This window comes from Poecilia latipinna, unplaced genomic scaffold, assembly GCF_001443285.1.
Source record: "Poecilia latipinna isolate Pla-1442-1.1 unplaced genomic scaffold, P_latipinna-1.0 Scaffold1268, whole genome shotgun sequence".
Classification (NCBI taxonomy): Eukaryota; Metazoa; Chordata; class Actinopteri; order Cyprinodontiformes; family Poeciliidae; genus Poecilia; species Poecilia latipinna.
In genome coordinates, this window is record NW_015113884.1 from 231,201 (window position 1) to 252,224 (window position 21,024).

At 35.3% G+C, this 21,024-nt stretch overlaps 1 long non-coding RNA gene across 1 annotated transcript; it reads left to right on the top strand.

Moving 5' to 3' along the window:
- The first annotated feature begins 15,461 nt into the window (after positions 1-15,461).
- Positions 15,462-16,482, top strand: LOC106961135 (uncharacterized). Its single transcript, XR_001427715.1, has 2 exons — positions 15,462-15,579; positions 16,194-16,482. It is a non-coding gene; the product is annotated as an uncharacterized LOC106961135 (long non-coding RNA).
- Positions 16,483-21,024: the final 4,542 nt, after the last annotated feature.

A 21,024-nucleotide genomic window follows, 5' to 3' on the forward strand; every position in this document is an offset into this window, starting at 1 on the left:
CAACACGTGTTTGCTTACATTTGTGCTATTGTCGAACAGTTGTTGCACTCAGAGATATACAATTTTCTCTCCAATCTCTTATAAGATGACAGTGCAGTAGCTTGAGCACTGATGATAAAAAAGAGAAGAAAAGTACTGAAAAGAACAATAGAAAAAAAAAAAACATTTTCCCTCAGTATATCGTAATATTTATGTTTTTCTGTCTTATCCATGTTTGGTGCCACCCTTTGAACCGGAGTGGTAATGTCACTGCTCACAGGTACAATCAAAAAAAAATTGTGATTTAACTCTGCAGTAGTCATTCCTAATAAACCACATTATTAGCTGTGGTTTTCAGGGAAAACTTTTAGATACCATCTTACTAAAATGATTTAAAAAGTTTCAGTAAAATTTTATGCTTCCGATTCAATAATTTTCTTCTTTAATTTCTTCTTTACTTTTAGGTGTTTTTCTTTTCAACCTTTGAGGACAAACTAGATTATCAAAATTATCTTAATAGTAAGCCTGTCAAACTAAGCAATAAATCAATTAATCCCATGTTAAATAATGCATCTCATTGACAATTGCTGTCCACTTGGATGCTCCCTTTTATTATTATTGAAAAGTCATTTTGAGAAACACTGCAAATATTTGACACCCAGTACAAAGTACTTGGTCTGCACTACCTGCTACTTTTGCCTGTTTTCTCTGTCTAAGCTGAATGACTATTATTTTTTGAAATACAATTTTGGTTACAGAGACTTCATAATTGATTTTAATTATTGTTGTTTTATTTTTTGTTTTGTTTTGTATATTTAAAATGGTTCCAGTGTAAAAAAGTCTTTAGAAATTAAAGTATTTTTTGATTTTTCAGTGGCACAGAAATTTGTGGGACAATGCATCGTCCAGCAAAATTAATCGTAATAGACCTACTTAATAAGTTTGAATTAAACAAATTTAGTTTATAAAGTATATAAAATAAGTGCTTGGCATTCAATGCATTAGTTTGTCTTTTAGCTTTTGAACTCACTATTATCTACTCTGAAATTTTTATTAAAATCTGCCAAAATTTCTTCATATTATTACACTAATTTTTGTTAATAAGACTTTGTTTAATGGCGTAATTTGTTAGACGTTTAAAATAAGGGGGAATAATGACGCAGTATGCACTATTCATGAGCATCGGTCTGTTGATGTATATAGGCCTGCATGAGACAGACTAAAGGAGCAGCTCCTGTGATGCTCTCAGTGATCGCTTCCACACTTGTAATCTGACTTGACAAGAGCGGAACTTATTCTAAAGGGCTGTTCAAGAAGAGGCAAAAAGAGAATTGCTACATCCTACAAGGATTCAGCTACTAGGATTAATCCTCATCTCGGTCCTAGTTTCTACACTCAATAGTGCAGCATCAAGGAGACATTACTGACATCTGATCATCATTTATTTTTATTCTTTTTGTAAATGATGATAAGGTGAAGAAGAGGGTTGATTGTGTAACTGATTTGATTAGCAAATAGCCATCAGATTCCAGGATTTGATATCCGTGAGTAAAATTACATCAGTTTTTCTCAGCTCTGTTCAAGTTTTGTCTTTCTGGTAATTTTGCTGAATATTTTCTTCTGTAATTAGCTTACAGCAATAGAGATGTTGCACTGGTTTGTGTCGTTGCTTTCAGCTAGGTATAGGAACATTAACAAAGTCTCAGTTGACCTTAGAACCACTAGTCGATGAAAATAAATTAGTTTTCAAGGCTAAGTTAGATATTCGTCATATGACCAGTAGAGACACATTGCAGTGTAATGTCACTGGCACAAAAACTGCTTGCTGACCACGACTACCATTAGTTTTAGCTTCAACATAACGCGCTAAATCTTAAATGTACCCGTGGTATTTTATTTTTAAAAAGAGAGGTGGTGCTTTACTAATTTTCAAAACTATGACAACTAGATAACAAAGTCAGGAAAAATAGTTACTTAAAAACAGCAAGGGAGAGAGAAGTAATTTCTTTAAAATTACATCTCCCCCATTAACTCTTTAAAGTTTTTACCAGTGTTGGGCTGAGTAGTAACTCCTTTAATGAACTCAGCAGGTGTTTGCTAATTGCTGCTGGCTAGTCTGAAGGAGTTTGTGGAGGAGGGCTGCTCTGTGAAGCAGAAACTAGATAACAAAGTCAGAAAAAAGAGTTACTTAAAAATAGCAAGGGAGAGAGAAGTAGGTCAGTTATGCTAGCTTGACTTTGACATTCTTAAACTTGTGAATTGCTGTATGATTTGGTGTGTTTAGGTTCAGTAAAACAAAAGGCGACCTGATCGATAATCAGTAGAGCAGGGGGTTAAATTAGCTGATCTACCACCGCTGTGGTAGCTAGCTAATCTACCATAATCTGCCAATCATTTATTAATAATCGGAAAATAAACATCAAGCCTGAAAGTACAAAACTGTAACTCAATGAATGTTATGTTCTTTATGTGGGAATGTTTGCATGTTTTTTTGTGTTGAATTCTGATACATATAGTGGTGTTACTGCTATTTGCTGTGGCAACAACTGTGCGTAGCTGACAACGTAAAAAAAGAACATGAGTAGTTTTGAGTCATTCAACGTTTTTTCTGCCTTATTTTCCCGTTGCTGTGCCGCACTGCACTAAATGAATAATACCTACATCTCCAGGTTTTATTTTGTTAATGGAAATGTTCCACTGTGGTATCTCGACTATGGAAAGTTAAGTAAAAGAATTGTCTTTTTGTTCTCCAGAGTTTTGCATATGCACAAAATTTCTGGACATAAATAAAATGCAACATATCTATACGCTAAAGCACAAACCAGTACCTGCTGGTGACAGTTCCTTGCTGTCTAGGTGTCAAGGATAACAACTGGATTTTTTTATTATTTTGGTTTTGGCTACCTGCTTGGAGACACGAAGTGCAGCGGGTCCCAACATCTCGAGGCTGGAAGCGGAGCAGCCCTTTAATGCTTGGCCACGTGCTATAAACCAACGAACCTGTCAGGAGTGACAGAGCACTGAAGTGACAGGAAAAAAATACCCCAGGATATGCACATTTAGAGCCGCAGCATAAAACATTCATCGTATGCTTTCCCCGGGAAGTAGCCTTTCGAAGAAATGTGTCATCAAGGTCATTTTTATTTCATGCCTCTTCAGGAAAACCCAGCAGAAGGAACAGAGATGTAGGTTTTGTGTAGATTTTTTGTAGATTCCACATTGGTGAGCCTTCGGTGTGAGGACGCATAGGAAGTTTCTACTCTTCACATTGATTTGTTTTATCATAGTGCTGACATTACATCTGCCTGGGCCCCCTGGGTTAGTCATGGCTGTATAGTCTCCACTGCTGTTACCTGTGTGCTGTCTGAAAACTCAAATGGAATCAACAGGTCGTGATGAGTTTCTTTTTTTCTTTATTTTTATTTCTTTATTATTTTTTTTTTACAAATTTTTTTACTCAAAATAGTAGTGTGTAGGGTGTCTAAGGCCAAATCTCTCAAAATCATTTTGTTTTTGCTTGTCAGTCAAATAATAATTATGTTTTCCTGTGGTTGCAATTGTGTTTATTGAGATATCAGAAATAAAATATTGGGACATATAAGTTTAAAGATTTTAGTCATCAATCAGTAGTTCCATCATTTTTTAACGTAAATGTCAAAGATGTTTAGCTTCAGTTTTTTTTCATGGCGATTGGAATTCTGTTGCTTTGGGTCAAACCATTGTTATACAATACTGGTTTGGACATCACATGACATTTATTTAATCAAACAAACAACATTGCAATGCGTTGAGTGAGGAATATTACACAATCACACAAAGAATCAGAGAAAGGGAGGCAATGTTTTGCCATTAGTCCTCAGTGCTTCCACAACTAGAAAAGATGAGTTGTGTTTGAAATTGTGTTTGTAGATGCATTCATGCTTTTTCTTCCTACCTTTTTCCAAAAGTAAAAGAATTATTTTTGACCAAAAAAGATATGCACAGCATGAAAAGTTTTCTAAACTACCTAATCTTGACGATTGTGTTCAGTTTCCTGTTAAACCTTTCTCCCAACACAGAAGAAATACACTCATGATAATTATGCCGATCATCATTTTTGTCAAAGCAAACTGTGGATTAAATGTAATTTGCAGCAACGTAAGCTCTTATCATTATGTGCGTGGTTCTGTGTGTTTGGAGCTCTCAGCTGTCATGAAGGAGTACTTGGTTATACAGCAGTGCTGGTTGCTATTGTCTGCAAGTCCCATCGCTGAGTGTCTTTGTATTTTTTTGATGAAGCAAAAAAAAAAAAGAACAAAACAAAGAAAACCATTAAATGGTTCTTTGAGGCGGCTCCATTTCCTGCTCTATTTATCCTTTCTTATTGAATCTCTAAATGCCCTATTTGTAATTCAATCAAATTAAAATAATTTTCCCTACTTTTGTGATACTTTATGATGATCTGCCACTTCTAGGGTTTTGGTTTCAAGGCACTGCTCTCCTCTGGGGTACGTCTTCACAGACCATCTGAGCCGCCGACGTTTCCTAATTCAAACAATGTTGCACACACTGCCTCTTCCTTGGGAACGGCTTTAATTGAGTGCTTAATAAGAGCACCGCCACACAGCAACCCGCTTCGGCGGGGGATGTGAGCGCTGGGACTGCTGCATTATTAAATGGACTTATATAAGCCCTGGAAACATCTTTCTCTTTACAAGTGATCTCGGAGTAAGGCCAGACACTTCTGATAATACAGTTCACCTCTCTTCTATACAGGGATGTTTTCTTTGTTGTTATTGTCTTTTATTTATTATTTAAAATCCACATGAGCATATTTTTAGAGGTTTATTGTACGTCAGTGGATGTGCCTTTTGTCTTTACTTTTGGGTTAAATCCAACAAATCAATTTAATAAAACTGCTCTTTGTTCTGTCTGTTAATAATAATAAGTTAGGGTGTTTTCACACTACTCTGGTAGACTCAGTTCGGTGAGGGACCAAAGTTGCAGGATTGTCTTTGGCAAAAGACCACATGGCATTTCTCTTGCTAGCGCTCATTTGTTTTGGTTGTATTTACCCAGAATACCCTGCAGTATGTTTCGCTTCCTGGTTTTGGTGTCAGGTCCGCTTGGCATTCAAACCTTGCCAGAGTTCACTTCAACTGAACAGAGACCTGGGTTTTTAGGCGGACCAGTGTTTGATTTTTAGTCTTCATCAAAGTTCGATAATGTTTTCACACCTCCCTTTCTGGGCAAACAAACCAGAGTTTGATCCAGAGTTTGGTTAAGGTGAACTAAATAGGGCTTATTTGAATGTACCATGAAAGTATGGAAAAAGGAAATAGGCATAACCCCATTTAAGATGATCATGGTACAATGAGACAAAGTAAAAATATCACGGTTTCACAGTATTTTGTAACTTTACACAAAAGCTTCAAACAATCTCAGTTGTTGGGTGTAAGACAAAGTAAGGTCCAGTAGACAAAAATCTGAAACAAACTTAAGACTATTCCTACTTTATTAATAGAATATGTAAGTAAGATCAAAATGAAATCAGTTGCAGAAACAAATGTTTTTGTTATTACTTACCTTTTAGGTATTATTGTGACTTTAATTTAAAGATATGTTTAGATTACATAACAAGAAAAAAGTTGGATATAATAGATTAAAATTTGATGGGTCAGGGGAGTATATTATATTGAGTCTAATGTAATCATAATCTGTCATATTTCTTAAGACTTTATTGGATGAAATGAGTCACTCTACCTAAATAGAGTAGTGAAATGTTTTCAGATGATAGTACATAACTTAATACATTTTCACATGATATTCCAGCGATTTTTAGTGTTTATTTCCATAGTACACTAAACTACTAAACAACAAGAAATAAAACTGACGCCATGAATTAACTACATGTATCCAAAATGGTTTGTTTAACAAAATGTAATCTAAATGGGAATGGACCACGGCAGTGCATAGTACAAAATACAGAAGTTGCAACTTTCATCGTAACTTACTGATAACTGGTGGATACATACTTGGGAAATCGAGTAATCTATCAATTATTCTTATGATTAATTCAGTAATCAGATACAAAATAATAAAATAAAATGGTAAATCTAACATAACAGTTGCGTTACTATCACATATCAACATCAGTCCAATTTTTCACATTTGAGCTAACAAATGTAGTTTAGAAAACTAACCTGTAACAATAATAGCTCACTTTCTAAGTTAACTTGAAGAAAAGTTATACAAAAATCTGAAATTATATTCAGTGTAATAATAAAGAGGCAGGCTCACATATACGCTTATAAAAAATGTCTATACTCCAGCTTTTCGTTTATGTGTTCATCTTCAGTCAGTTTAATAGATGAACTCCCACCTTGTCCAGACATTTATATCTTTTGTGTTTATGTGTTTATGACAGGATGTTATACTTTCGTTCGTCACACACAGAAACATCTACCAGCTACATGCTGCCACAATGAGCTCCGCGACCGCCACCCATTTGTTGAGACTGGGATAATATGAAATACATTTTCTGCTTCATCTGTAAAGCTACACTTACATTACTTACTTACTTACTAATGTGCAGCCGCCTGCCGTGTTCAGTCTATCCGCTCACCTGTATAAATACACCTTCAGCGCTCTTCTCTGCCATTTGCTCTAAACCAGCCACCAGGCAGCAGCTCCAGGAAGAGAAAGGCTGCCGTACTCCAGGCATCGCACCAGTCATTTTAAGGATGCTTGTTGGTCCCCCGAAAAACGACAAAAACCTGAATATTATCACCAATCAATAAAATCCCCACGGCCGAACTTGAAAACTGGACGTTATGCTGCTACCACTTAGCTTTCGTCAACAACTCAGGCAGAAGTGAGAGCTCTGCGCAACACAAATAATAACCCGGCTGGAACACGGTGCGCTACATAATAAAACATAAGTTAACAAAGCTTCAAGGCAGGTAAATTTCCTCGAGGAATTTTAATAATCGAGGTACTCGAATCATTCGAGGAATCGTTTCAGTCCTAAATCTAACCCATACAATAGAACTTTTGTGGTAGTTACTGATGAACAATATGCCAAGAACATAAACGTGTTTGTGAGACACTTAAGAGGTTGAGAAAAACAATCACAAAAGATTTCATTGTTACTTCTATTCAAGTCTTGATTGTCACGAGCTGATTGGGGCATACCAGTGCTACTCAATAAACAGTATGGTTTGATTGTACTACCAGAAGGCCACTACCCTTTGGAAAATGAACAAAAAAAAAAAAATAGGATGGCAGATGTGGATGTTGATGAAGTAAAGTGGTTATATTATGCAACGCGGCAATTTGTTCTTTTGAGGATGAACCAAAGCAACAAGGAAAATGTGAAAATCACCACTCAATTTGGCAATCAATGGCAGCAGAGGGAACATTTTCATCAAATAACCATTTATTGCTGTGCAGAAATCCTTCTCTTAATTCTGCTGAATTCTAAAGAGGAATACTGTCTGCAAAATCAGGTGCAAAATGCCCACTGTTTCTCAGGAGAACCTAGCTCAGGTGGAAGAATGTTCTGAACAAATTTTATTACAATTTTATTAGTTGTTTAACAAATTTTATTCGTTAAACAACGAAGGAAAGCATTAAGAATCCATGTGAATGGATGTTAAAGATCTGGTTAAACTGGGAATGAATATATATATATATATATATATGAGACAAAGTTTATTATTCTTTATTATTCTTTTGATCATGTTTTAAGTCCTAATAACCTATAAGACTACAATTTAAAAAATGCTATTTTTAGTTCCTTTATTCATTAAATAAATTCTAGACTATTACAAAATGCTGTTTATTTGATCTATTTTTAGGGACATTATTTAATTTCACCCTTATCAGAAACATATATTGGAAAAGCCCAGCAATGCTGTGTATATATCCACAATATATGTTTATTCCTCTTCTTTTTCTTTCTCTCTTACTTCCCTACTGAAGTAATGTAAAATTATTTCAGTAGGGTTAGGGCTATTTTTCTAACTGACTTGTAGTTTTCTCTGCTTTTAAATTGGAGAGAGCACAAAAGTGGTAAACTTGATTATTTTTAATTGGTAATGATCTGGAGAAGGCAGAGGATACGGTCAGGAATCGAGAGATGAATTATTATTGAGCATGAAACACATTACAAACCTGAGTCTCAGCAGCAAGGTCAATCCTCTTCACAAACCAACATTTTTTTCTCTGGTGGCCTGTTGTAACCAAACCACAATGTAAGGAATTAAGAAAATTTCCCTTTGTATGTTTTTTTTTTTTTTTTCCCAGACAATGTAAAAGAGGTGAACATAGATTCTTTGATACATACATTTCTCATTTGTTCGTAACAAATGGAAAAAGAATTATTTTTCACTTGGATGAACCCACAACACTGAATCCACACGTTAAGCTTTTGTCCGATTATAGATGGACTAGCCGACAGTGGAACTAATCTGATTACTGAAACTGAAAAAAAAGAAGAAATTTATTGAACTTGATTATCAGTTATTTAAAAAATTGCAGCTCACAATTAGCCACCAAAACAAAAAAAATATTCTACAGCTAATATTATCTTAGACCAAACTGATATGTAATAGCTAAAGAAAAAAGCATGTTTACTTTTCAAAAATGATTTGACAAGTTGTCCATTTTCAGGGCTTGATATTTTCAGACTCCAAAATCTCTTGGTTTTGTTCAGGTGTGCCAACTGCCAAAATAATTTCTGTCACCGGTTGACTTTTATTTAATTAGATTTTTTTTTAATGCCTTTTAAAAATGAACTGTACTGATATTGTACTGATACTGTTAGCTGAAACTCTTCCCTTTATAGCTAGATCCATCGTTTTTGTGTTCGAGTGCGCTGTCTAGGTCCTTGTTTCAGTAAATGTTTTTGAAGTGTCTCATTAGAAAAGGTTGATAGAAACGGCAAAATTCTAAATAACTTCCACAATTTCAGAAAAAATGTTTTATGCTTGCTTGAGGTGTGTTTTCAACTTTTATGACAGAGTTAACGCACTTGCCAAATACGTTGTTACGTTGGGGCCTTTTCCATCCATTGTCTGAGACAAAACTGAAACATTTCAAAACCCAGACCTCCAGTTCAGAGAAAAGGCTTAATTATATGAAACTGTTATATTGTAATGCATTTTTCAGCCATATCTAAATATATAAAAAATAAGTACAAATGAAGACATATGACACAACACACCCTGTCCTATTGTTGCAGAACACATCATTATTTTCACACTCTTGATCCCAAACCAAATACACTACTCATACACATACACAAATGCCTCTAATTTCTTATTTAAAATAATGTTTTGTCATAAATTAATACAATAAGATCATGTTCCACATTTTTGCTTCTTTGCAACTTGCCACGTAGCTTGGAATTGTTCTCCATTAAATCACCACATTGAATCAAAGCAAATTGTAGTTGAGTGGTGAAACAAATCGGACTGAAAAAGTGTTAGCCATGTTTCAGCTGCAAAGCAGGGGCACCCAGCCCTGTACCTTGGTATCTACTTTTCACATATTTTGTTCAAATGGGTCTTAACAGATATGTTACTGAATTACTTAATGCTAAAGTTTTGTTGTGCTGGCTCTGGCCTCTCTCCTAACTTCGTTTTTTCTCCTTATATTTTAGGACATTATTTTTTTATGCATCCCAGAGGGGAAGAAAAAGAAGTATTTCCTAATTGCCATTTTCACATGTACAGCAGGAGGAATATTGTGTTCATTTAAAATAAGCTTGAAGAGAACTGCAGATGTTGCAGGTATTAAAAATGTAATCAGTTTTTTCCCATTATGAAATTATTAGGTATTCTGGAAAGGCTCTGTTTGTTTATCAGACCATTTCACATGCGTGGGGTTCAGATAAATGAGTTCCTGTAGCCATTGTATCAAAGAACAATTAGCTGTTTCATCCATTTAAGTTGATGATGGCAAGAAATAATAATAAAAAACAGAAGAGACTTGTTAGCTTAGCTATGAAATATAACAGATATAAGGAAATAAAAAAAAAATAGAGCCATTCGGAGCATCGCAAGGATATCATACATTATCTTTGTGATAAATCTTACATTAACTGACAACTAATTTTATTACATCTACTGAGTTGACTTTGTGTTCCATTCTTTTATTTTGTCCATTTAAAATGGAACTTGACCAAGACAATAGGTACCACCTTCCAGAGGGTGAAGGTGAATAGTTTTCCTAATATTTCTGCATAAATTGAGTTCCATAAACAATAATAGTAACTGGAGTGCCCCCAAGTGGTCAAATAATAATGTGGAAGAAAATTAATACTTGGAGCCACTTAAAGTATTTAGCATGCTGAGGTGAGTGAATCTGCTGGATAGGCATCTGCATTTGATTGGCACTTGCATCAATTCCTAATGTTGGGAAATTATTATTCTAAAAAATAATATAAAATAAATAAATAAAGCATGACATCACTCAGAGCAAAAACATTGAGTTAGACCGACTAGATCTGCGATTACTGATTGGGCACATTGTCACCAATACCAAATCTAGAATTTTTCTCAATTTCGGATCGGGACTGATACAGTTACTAATATCATATCAGTGCATTTTTAATTCTAACTGTTGTGTATTTGACTAGTCCAAAAATGAGAAGAAGCCAGACGTAGGATGTTATGGTATAAATATTATCCGTTTTGAACCAGATATGAATGAAATCTCTCTGAAATAACCATTACAGCTCAAAATGGTAGCTTATATTAAATTATAAAATACAAAGTAAAAAGTCGTAAACAAATTCTGGTTAAACCCAAAACAAATCCTCAACACTAACCTCCATATAAACTGTTTTCAGCAGAAGGACCTAAAAGAGTAAAGGTCAGGAACAGCTTTCTAAGACTGATATATATCAGATTAATCAGGTTCAATACAATTATTAAGGTGTGCACACTTAACACAGTTGTGTTTTTATGTTTTTACCTCAGAGATTTATTTTTTTTAGTTGAAATGTTCATATTTGTCATATTATGGGCAAAAAAATGTTTAAAGTTATATATCAATATATTGTTTTTGTCTTTCTAAAATGGGTTTGTACAATATGGAGAAGCACTTTGTACCCAGATGACTTTGAATATTATAAACAAAAATTAGACCAGATTTACATTTAGAAATTTCCTCTCAGCAGGAAAACAAACCATAGGTGTTGTTAAAACATTTCTCATGAAACTTAAAAAGAGCACAACTTTTTACTATTCACTAAAAAGGAAAGGAATTAAAACAAAGCAAATTGTGTCAATAACAAAGGAGAACAAGAAGCTGGAATTTAAACAAAAACATGGAGGCTTGGTGTTAATTACTCCTCAGTAAATACATTAAAAATAAAACTCACACATATACACATGCACTGATGACTAATAAGGTTAGGGTCTGAAAAGCTGAGAGTGAAAATAATCATCTGGACCTTTTAATTAAACCAAGTAAACAGTGCAGAGAGCAGAAGGTGATTCTCAGCATAACAACACCTGCATGTTATTAAGGATGTTGAACTGGGTTTGTCACTTTTCAGAAGGCTCAAAGCTCCAATTAGCATTAAGATGGTCAGGTTGGTATAGTATATCTGATGTGTTTAATAAGATGATATTAACTTAATAAATATGTGTCATGTGTATGTTCACCAACTGGAAGACATGAAGAAAGAATATTAGTCTTTACTAGGCAAGGCAAGGCAACTTTATATAGCCCCTTTCAGCTGGAGACACAGTACTTGTATAAAAAAGTTAAAAACAACATACAAGAAGATAAAAAAAAAAAATCAAACGGATAAAAAATAGACAAAGTAAACATTAAAAATTTTAAATATAGTGAATGAATAGAATTTAACATTTTTAAGAATAGGCAACTGCAAATAAAAAAGTTTTAAATAAACTCAAAATAGGGGCAGACTCACAATGGACAGGAAGCTAATTCCAGGTACTAGGGTTCCTGTCAAAGTAATGTCTTCCCACTTCATATATATATATATATATATATATATATATATATATATATATATATATATATATATATATATATATATATATATATAAACAGAAAGGAAGCCAAATAATAATAATAAAAAAAGATTTGTCTTTTTAAACTTTGGACACTGAGAATCTTCCAGGTTAAAATTTATTTATTTATTTTCCATAGTCCTATCATTCACTTGGTCTTCACAAATAACCACAGCATCTCAAATGTATTCATGTTCCTTTCATGATGTTTTTTGGGACGTTGTGAAAGCCTCGGCTCAAAAGCAGCTTGTATTTTATATTTGTGATATTTTCCCAGCATTCAGCAGGTTTCATTCCATTCTTCCTTTTCTGTGTTTAGTTTGACTTAACATGCCCTACACTTCATCCTTTAGAGGCGTGTCAGAGTGTCGAGTGGAACCCAGCAGGCAATGATTGGCTAGTGCATATCAGAACCAACTAGGCTCATGTCATGTGCTGGATGGTCCGTTTGAGCCGTTCTGGTTCTGCCTGACTCGAGGAGCTTGTATCATTGGACAACAGATCTCTTCTGACCACAGCAGATTAGCCTAACGTTTTATCTGCTCTCAAGTTAATTTCATTCAAGATGGGATTCTGCACCTCCTGGACACAAACACATGAAAACTGTAGTGGCTACTTTGTGTTCCTCTGTTAAATTTACGGCTGCTGATGATTTATTTTGTACAAACTTGTAATTTTTATCATAACTGGCAACGTTTTTTTTTTTTTGTTTTGTTTTGTTTTTAGAATTTCAAAACTTTTCCCACCTTTAGTACGACCTATATGATAGTGAAAGTATGGTATAGGAAGAGCAAAATATCTGGCTGGGAATGTGAAAAATATTTAAAAAGCAATAATCTGGTTGTCTGCATTCACCTAAACCAGGGGTGTCCAAAATGTGGCACGGGGGCCATTTGCTGTCCTCTGAATGATTTTGTGTGGCCCATGACAAAATGAAAAATCATTAAATATCTTATAGGGTGACAAATTTAACAAATAAAGTCTTAAATTAATTTTAAAAATGCTTAAGCAACACAAATTAAGAAATTATTCATCTGGTTTTAACATTCATATTGATTTTGTAGTATTTTAGGAACAAAGACATACATTAACTCTTACTCAGGCTTACGCTAAGAAAGAAATAATTGAAAGTAAAAATAAACAAAAATCAGAAAACAGTACGCCTGACTCTTTTTATGTTTTGGAGCTAAAATGATTTATGGAACTCCTTCCTGGAAAAATCTGGCTAATTTGTTTGTTTCAATACAGTTTAGCATACTTTAGTTGATTTCTGAGCAGATAAATAAAATAGTAAATATAAACTTGACAATTTTGGCCCTGATGGTAAAAAGTTTCCAGTCATTCACCTTTTGATTTAATTTCAGCATTCAGTCTTTTTTGGTAGGAGTCTATTAATCATGTCACATCTTGACTGGGCAATATTTGCTTGCTCTATCTTGCCAACGTTTTCCAGATCGATCAAAGTGGGAGGACATTGCTTGTCCATTTTAAGTGAGCCCACAGATTTTCTGTCAGATTCAGTTCCAGACTTCCTTCTGGTGACAGTTCTTTTGTTGATTTAGCATGCTGTTGTGATGCTGTACACTGAAACTCGTATTTGGATCTTTTGCATCTAAAAAAAAAAATAAAAAATGGAACCGCAAATCATGATTGTGCCACCCCCATGTTTCACTGTGAGCACGCTGTGGCATCTGGGTAGGCACAGCCCTGTTTCTGCATCTAATATACCTTTTGGAATTGTGGCCCCAACGTTCAAGTTTGATTTAATCGGTTTGGAATTATTTTGATCTCTTCTCCTGGCAGATAATCAATCAATCAATCAATCAATCAATCAATCAATCAATCAATCAATCAATCAATCATATAGAGTTGTATTAAGGGGATAGCAGCCCAGACTTCCCTCACTCCAGCCACTTGGTTCAGTTCCTTTGGGGAGTCCGAAGGAGTTGCCAGGCCAGCTGAGAAGCATAGTGATTCACACGCTTTACCCCGTGCTACCAACATGCTAAATCTTCAATGTACGTGTGATATATAAAAAAGAAAAAGGAACCCAGTGCTTTGCTACTAATTGTCAACACTAGATAACAAGGACAGTAAAATGTGATGTGTTTCAGTTCAGTTTAAAAAAACAGAACTATGCGACCCACACCAACTCTGACAGATCATCAGTAGAGCAGGTTTTTAAATTAGCTATTTAACTAACCACCATTGTGTTAACTTAGCTAATAGTGGTATTTAACCTACCACAGCGATCACTTATTTATGATCGTAAAATAAACTTCAAGCCTAAAAACATAATAGTGTAACGGACTGAATGTTCTGTTCTTTGTGTGAGAAATGTTTGTTTTTGTGCTGAATCCTGATACACTTATTCAATTTCGTTTTTTTGTTTTATGTTTTTTGTTTTTCCCCAGTTGAATTTTACAAAATGTATCTCATATCAGAGATGGAAAAAGATTTTAAAATTGTATGGTGTTAGTATTTTAGCAGGTGTGTGTATCATTTTTAGAGGAGCTGCACGTTTCCCTCCAGCTGCTAACTGCTGCCGCTCTTAAAGCCCAGTAATACCTCTCAACTGCCATCCATTCAGAAGCAGCTCTTTATGGCTCATTTTGTGCATGGAAAATTCTGCTAATTCCATGATGGGTGAAATTGAGTCAGTGTTACAATTTTCAGGTAATTCGTTGCTGACTGAATATACACGTTATTTATCCCGCTTATGCCCAAGAGCATCATCAGTCCTTTTGCTTCAGCAAATGGGGCCATGATACATTATACCTATCATGTCAGATGCTTGATTTGCAGCAGAATCGGTCTGGAAATTATGTCAGGGAATTAGGGAATATTGGCATAACACCTCCCCTATTAATTCCAATAATACCAGGATGATATTGGTAGTTTTGCACTGCAGGTTTTCCAACTGTACAAATGAAACAGCATTGGATTAGAATGTATTTCTGAGACAGATAAAAGCATGAATTAAAAATTCTGCTACTTCTGCTCCTTTTTAGTTCATCACACTGTGAATGGAATTATTATTGACTTGTACACTACCTTGCAAAGGGGTCAATATCCCTTCAGGCTAAATACTTGATTACATGAATACTTTGGGCCACGACTAAAAATCCTTATAACTGCCTGTAACTGTAATAATAGGACTTTATTCTTGTAATATTAAGATGTAATACTCCACCCAGTGGGCGGTCACGTACAGAGTGACTAAGTTGTTGCCAAATTACTGACTTTGTTGCTATATTTAGCGATATTTCAGACAAAGTAAATTGGTATCGGATAAAATTGGAACTGGGAGTTCAGGCTTATCTGGCCAATATCAGTGATCGGCCAGAAAACTGCAATAGACCCTTTTCACATGACGTCAGACAACATCCGTTTTGACTCAATGCTGTGTATCTTTAATTCCGGTGTGTGGAATTAACACTGTTTCTAGACTCTAAAGCAGCTGCCACAAATATGTTTAAAGATATATCACTATTTGCAAACAATTTTTCTTCATCAACATAATCTAAACTGGACAAATTCCTCGCTGATTGATACCAGTTTCACTACGAAGGTACGCGTTTTGGTTTTTTCTAGCTGTTAGTTGATATGCTAGGATAGCAATAGTAATTTGTTAGCTGGCTAACATTACGTAGCCTTTCTGTTTTGGAAATAGAACATATTTAGGCTCTAATCTTAATCAGATTTTTATAGTATAGACTGGGGTTGCCACCTGTCACGTAAAATGCATGATCGTATTAAACCCTCCTCACTTACACTAGTTTCACCACCCGCTCAGTAGCAACATTACCTGTAATCTCAAGTTCAAAACTTGACAGTTATGCCAAACATCCACTGCTCCATTACAGCCTGAGAAGTCAAACTCTTGCTAAGATAGAGACATGAGTAGGAAGACGCTGTTTTAGATGATAGATAGATAGATAGATAGATAGATAGATAGATAGATAGATAGATAGATAGATATTAACGTTTCATAGGAGAAATGTGATGAGATATATATATATATATATATATATATATATATATATATATATATATTCCAATGAATATTTATCAAAGGTTATGATTAGAAGGTTAAGTTTACTTTACTTTGTTTTCCTGCAGTTGTAGACTTGGCAGTAGAAAATTGATAGTATAAGAATAACAACTTTATGTCCCTTTTAACAGGTTACACTTGATTCTGCTGTGGTGCCTGTGGAAACAAAGTACATGAAGTTTGTACTGAGGTGGGAAAACCCTGTGGATCACATGGTGGGACTTCTGCTTCAAACTGCTCACTACAGTTTACCACTGCCTCTGTCATCCACCAGTTCAATGCAGACTGGCACCAGTTCACTGCAGACTGGCACCAGTTCACTGCAGACTGGCACCCGCCAAGGACCCTACATGGATGTCTTCTTAAGTTGTAAACCCTGAGTACATACTGTTGAAATAAAATTGATATGCCTTTTGTAAATACATTTTCTCTATCAATGACTTAAATTGTTAACTGTGGTAATTATGTTTGTGTAATGTAGTAACCATGTAGTGTTTAATATAATTATTAAATATATGTTTTAAAGAAACAGCTACAAAACTTATGTATTTGGTCCGCAATAGCAGCTTTAATTTAGCATTTCCTCTCCTCCACATACTTTGTTGCCAGATGTGTAAGATTTACAGAAAAAAAGCAATTTAAATGTAAAAGTTGCACATATGTAGATTACTCAAGAGAAGCTATTAACAATAGTTTTTTACAGAACTCTACACAACATCAATTCATTTATTAATAGATACATATTAATTACAGAATAGATACACAAAGATTTCATTTCTAACAGCTGCTGGCAGTAGTGAGTGTTCATCCAAGAAGTGTGGCTTGCAGGAGCAGGGAGGCTCTGTACTGGTTTCTCCTTTTAAATCAAGAAGCCCATGATAGTTTGATGTTAGGCAGCAGATGTCCCACAGCTGATTGACTGAACCTGCCATGGACAGAGGAACAAGACCATCCCAGATATGGTAGGCTAGGTAGGCTACTGTTGAGAAAGATGAACAAAACAATATGAGAAATTATGAATCACATCAGAATATGTAAATTATTTGGCAGATAGCGCTTAAGTCAATATTTAAAATGCTTTTCTAAACAACTGTTGGAAGATGTCAGTGATTTTAGTGAAACTTAATACAGCACTGACAGGCAGCGGTGTATACGTTTCCTAACTGTGGCTAAAGCTGCTGCTAGCTGATTTATTCTCCGATCGGAGGCTGTTTATTATATACACAGTCAGAGAATGGTGGATTGACAATGAGTAATGACGGTTATCTAACACTTAAATGCTGTTTTATTAAAGTTGATAAATAAAGTGAATCTCTAAATGTTACAGCACTTACAGAGCGGTGTATATTTTTCTTAACTGTGGCTAAAGCTGCTGCTAGCTGGTTTACTCTCCAATTGGAGGCTGTTTATTGTATACACAGAGAATGGTGGATTGACAATGAGTAATAACGGCTATCTAACACTTAAATGCTGTTGTTATTAACCTTACCTTTTATTATATCCTTAAGATAATGAGTATCCGTGAATTTTTCAGTCGGGTTTCCCGAGGCAAAATCACACCGGAAGTAAAGATACACCTCTTCGAGTTATGGCGGCCGTTGTCTGACGTCACTGTGAAAAGGGTCTATTGTTGCACCCTTCAATCAAATAGTGGTCTATAAGATGTTTAATGGTTAGGACACTGTTAACTTACCTTAAAACTTTTCTGGACTTTCTCCTTCACCTGTATGCTGCGTTCCTGGAAACCATTTATAACTTTCTCTATCACATAAAAACTTGATAAAGTATGTTGAAGTTTGAGGTTTTAAGTGACAAAATGTGAAAAAGCTCAATGGATACAAATACTTTTGCAATGCAAAAAGCATTCTTATTTCTGACTTTATTCGTGAGTGGCATAAAAAGTGTGTCATAGCTGGAAGAAGCTCTAGGAAGTCCAGGCTGACTCCTTTATTAGCAAAGCGCTGCTGGATGTTCTCCGCCTCATCCCTCCATTTATCAACTTCCATTTTCCTGGCATCAAGTAACTAAACAGATTACAGCAACAATGGGCAAGAGCAGTTGTGAGGCCTTCAGCAGTGTGTTATCTTTGACTGCCCAGGATGCTTTATCAGGTCCAGTTGAAAGGGGTCGCGGAGGGGGGCTTCGAGTGAGGCTTTGATACTTTTAAAAATAGATTTTACAACTGGAGGGAAACAAAGTTACCAAGAGTAACTTCAGTCCTGTGAGTACGCTCGGTTCTCTCTAAAGGCATTATGCCTCCCTGATGATTCTCCGTCTTTTGAACATGGATTCCAATGTGCACTCTCTGTCTGATGGTCTGAGGAAGATGTAGAAAGTCACAGGCTGTAGGTGTTCATATCAGATCACTTGTTTTTGTATATGAAGCTGATTGTCACTCCACTTGCCAGCTTTCTTTCTATGCTACAAAACCATATATGCTTATCAAATTTTAACAGGTTTTAACCCACATGCAAGTTCCCAGACAGCAGACACACATGCACGCACACACACACACACACACACACACACACACACACACACACACACGCAAAGATAAACTGAGGGAAAATAAATAACATTTGCACTAAGATGGTACAAGTGTTTCAGTTGATGAACCAAAAATTAACAGACACAAAAATTTATGATGATGGCTGACGATATAGGCTTAATTTAAAACAAAAACAACAACAACTGATAAAAACAATAAGGAGGACATTCAACTAAAATCTTGTCTGAATAACAGTGTCTTAGCTTGCCTTTTAAAGAAATCAACATCGGGGGCCACACAGAGATTAAGGGCCTGTTTAAACATGAGTCTTAGCAGAACTGAATATTGAATAGAATATTTTTCATTAACATCATAATAACCTGAACCAGGGCTGTGTGTACATTTATGATCTGCTCTAGTTATTTAGGGAAAGATATTGTATGCCTAAAACAAACAATCTGCAGGTTAGGATTTAGGAACTTATCATCTAAAATGTTTCAAAGGAAATAAAATAAAGTGAGGCAGTTACAGTGGGAGTTCACAAGAACAAAATGTGACTATATCAGATGTTGCCAAAGGCTTTCACAGTGAGCACATTTTTAAAAACTGATTTGAAGGTCGCTAGAGACATATTTTGCCTGAGTTCATTCAACAGACCCGGATCAAAAATTAATAAAACAGCTTCCTGTTCTCTGACCTAGCAATAGATGTCAGGGCAGTTTACACAGATGCCATTGGTTGTAAGGCTACAGGGAAAGTGAATGAATCTGTGATTAAACAGTAAGGTCATTTAAAGCTGTGCAGTAAAATTTTAAAACCAATAGTAAATCTAACAAGGTGCCAAGTACTCAGTGATGCATTTATGACTCATTTTAGTTATTAAAAGTGGAGCTACTGGAATTTGAGTCAAGAAACAATGACTAAGTGACAAGGTAGGCGATTCTCGCATTGTATTAAAATGTGACAAACAGGAATGAATATTAAACAGTTTATACACAGTTAATACACAGAGATTCCTTGCAACCAATTTGTTGATGGACAACCAAGATTAAAACCATCAGGATGGTAAGAATTTAATGGATGAAGCAGCAAAACGTATTACTTTCCCATGAGAGATATGCCAGAAATCCAAACTGTAAAAACTGTAAAAAAAAGATGCTGAAATTTGCTACATCTGTCGTCTACAAAATTTACAAGTGTACACGGTTTTCTCTTTTTTTCTTAAAGAAACTAAGAAGATTGAAAGCATAAAAAACATGTGAATAGAACAATTATTGACTGAGAGAGTTGACACTAACAAGAGAAATGGCTCGTGATTGATAAGGGAAATCCTACAACCACTAAAATCTGATGCCACTCCAATTTTGTCTACATTTCTTGAGGAAGGAAGTTGTGCTCATCTGTTCTCTGGAGGTTTAAGTGTTATTTCCTTCAATAGTTCTTGGTGCAGCGCCACCACAAGTGAGGGGGAGAACAGGTTTTTTAAAGCGTTAGGGCTGTTTAACGCAGTGCAGTGTGAAAGTGACTTGCTGCAGCTGGAAATGTAACAAATGTTGCAATTTTGGTCCCCAGTTGGAAAGAGTCTACCATTTACATCTGGAAAATATTGCCTATGCACACAACCCTGTAGGGTAAAAAGACTTTTCGGTAACACTTTATTTGAAGGGGGTTGAATAAGACTGTCATGACACTGTCATTAACATGACATAACACCTGTCATAAACATGACATAACACCTGTCATGAACATCAATAAGTCTTCATGAATATTCATGACTGTTGTCATAAAGCGTCATTCAGTAAATTATGACACTTTTAATACAAAGTTGACATTATTCAAAATGTCTTTATGACAACTTGACATTAACCAAGAAATCATTTCTGTTTAAACTTTACCTTTAATAACATAAAGTTACCTAATTTTTAAAGTGCAATCAGTAATACTTTTATAACAAATTTATATCAGTAAGCTGATGAGCTGTTTTTTTGCCATCCAGCAGGAGGATGAGGGCGGGATCTCACACACTTGGCGTCATTGAAATGTGTCTATAAGACCTGAGATCTCTATTAGTCTGATATGTAGAGAGAATTGAAGTGCTTCTAAACTCCAGAGAAAATGCTTCAACTTCAAGTTTCACAAATTGTTTTGTACACATTGTCTTTTTAATGTGTTTAGAAATATACTAGGATTTGGTGTTCTATCTTCAACTAATCATATAATGGCAATGTGTAACACTGAAAGGACATGAGCAGCATCGACAAATTACACATTAGCCTAAAAGGCACAAGCCTTGGTGGTTTCATAAGACACTCTTTAATATGCATGAAACTGCTCTCTAGGTGTAAGGCAAAAGCCTTGCACTTCTGATGCACCTGAGACAGACTCTGACAAGCCTCCATGTGATGTATGGAGATAAAAGAGCTTTCCTCTGTAGGTGGAGACCGAAGACGGAGCTGGAAGGTAGAGAATGTGAG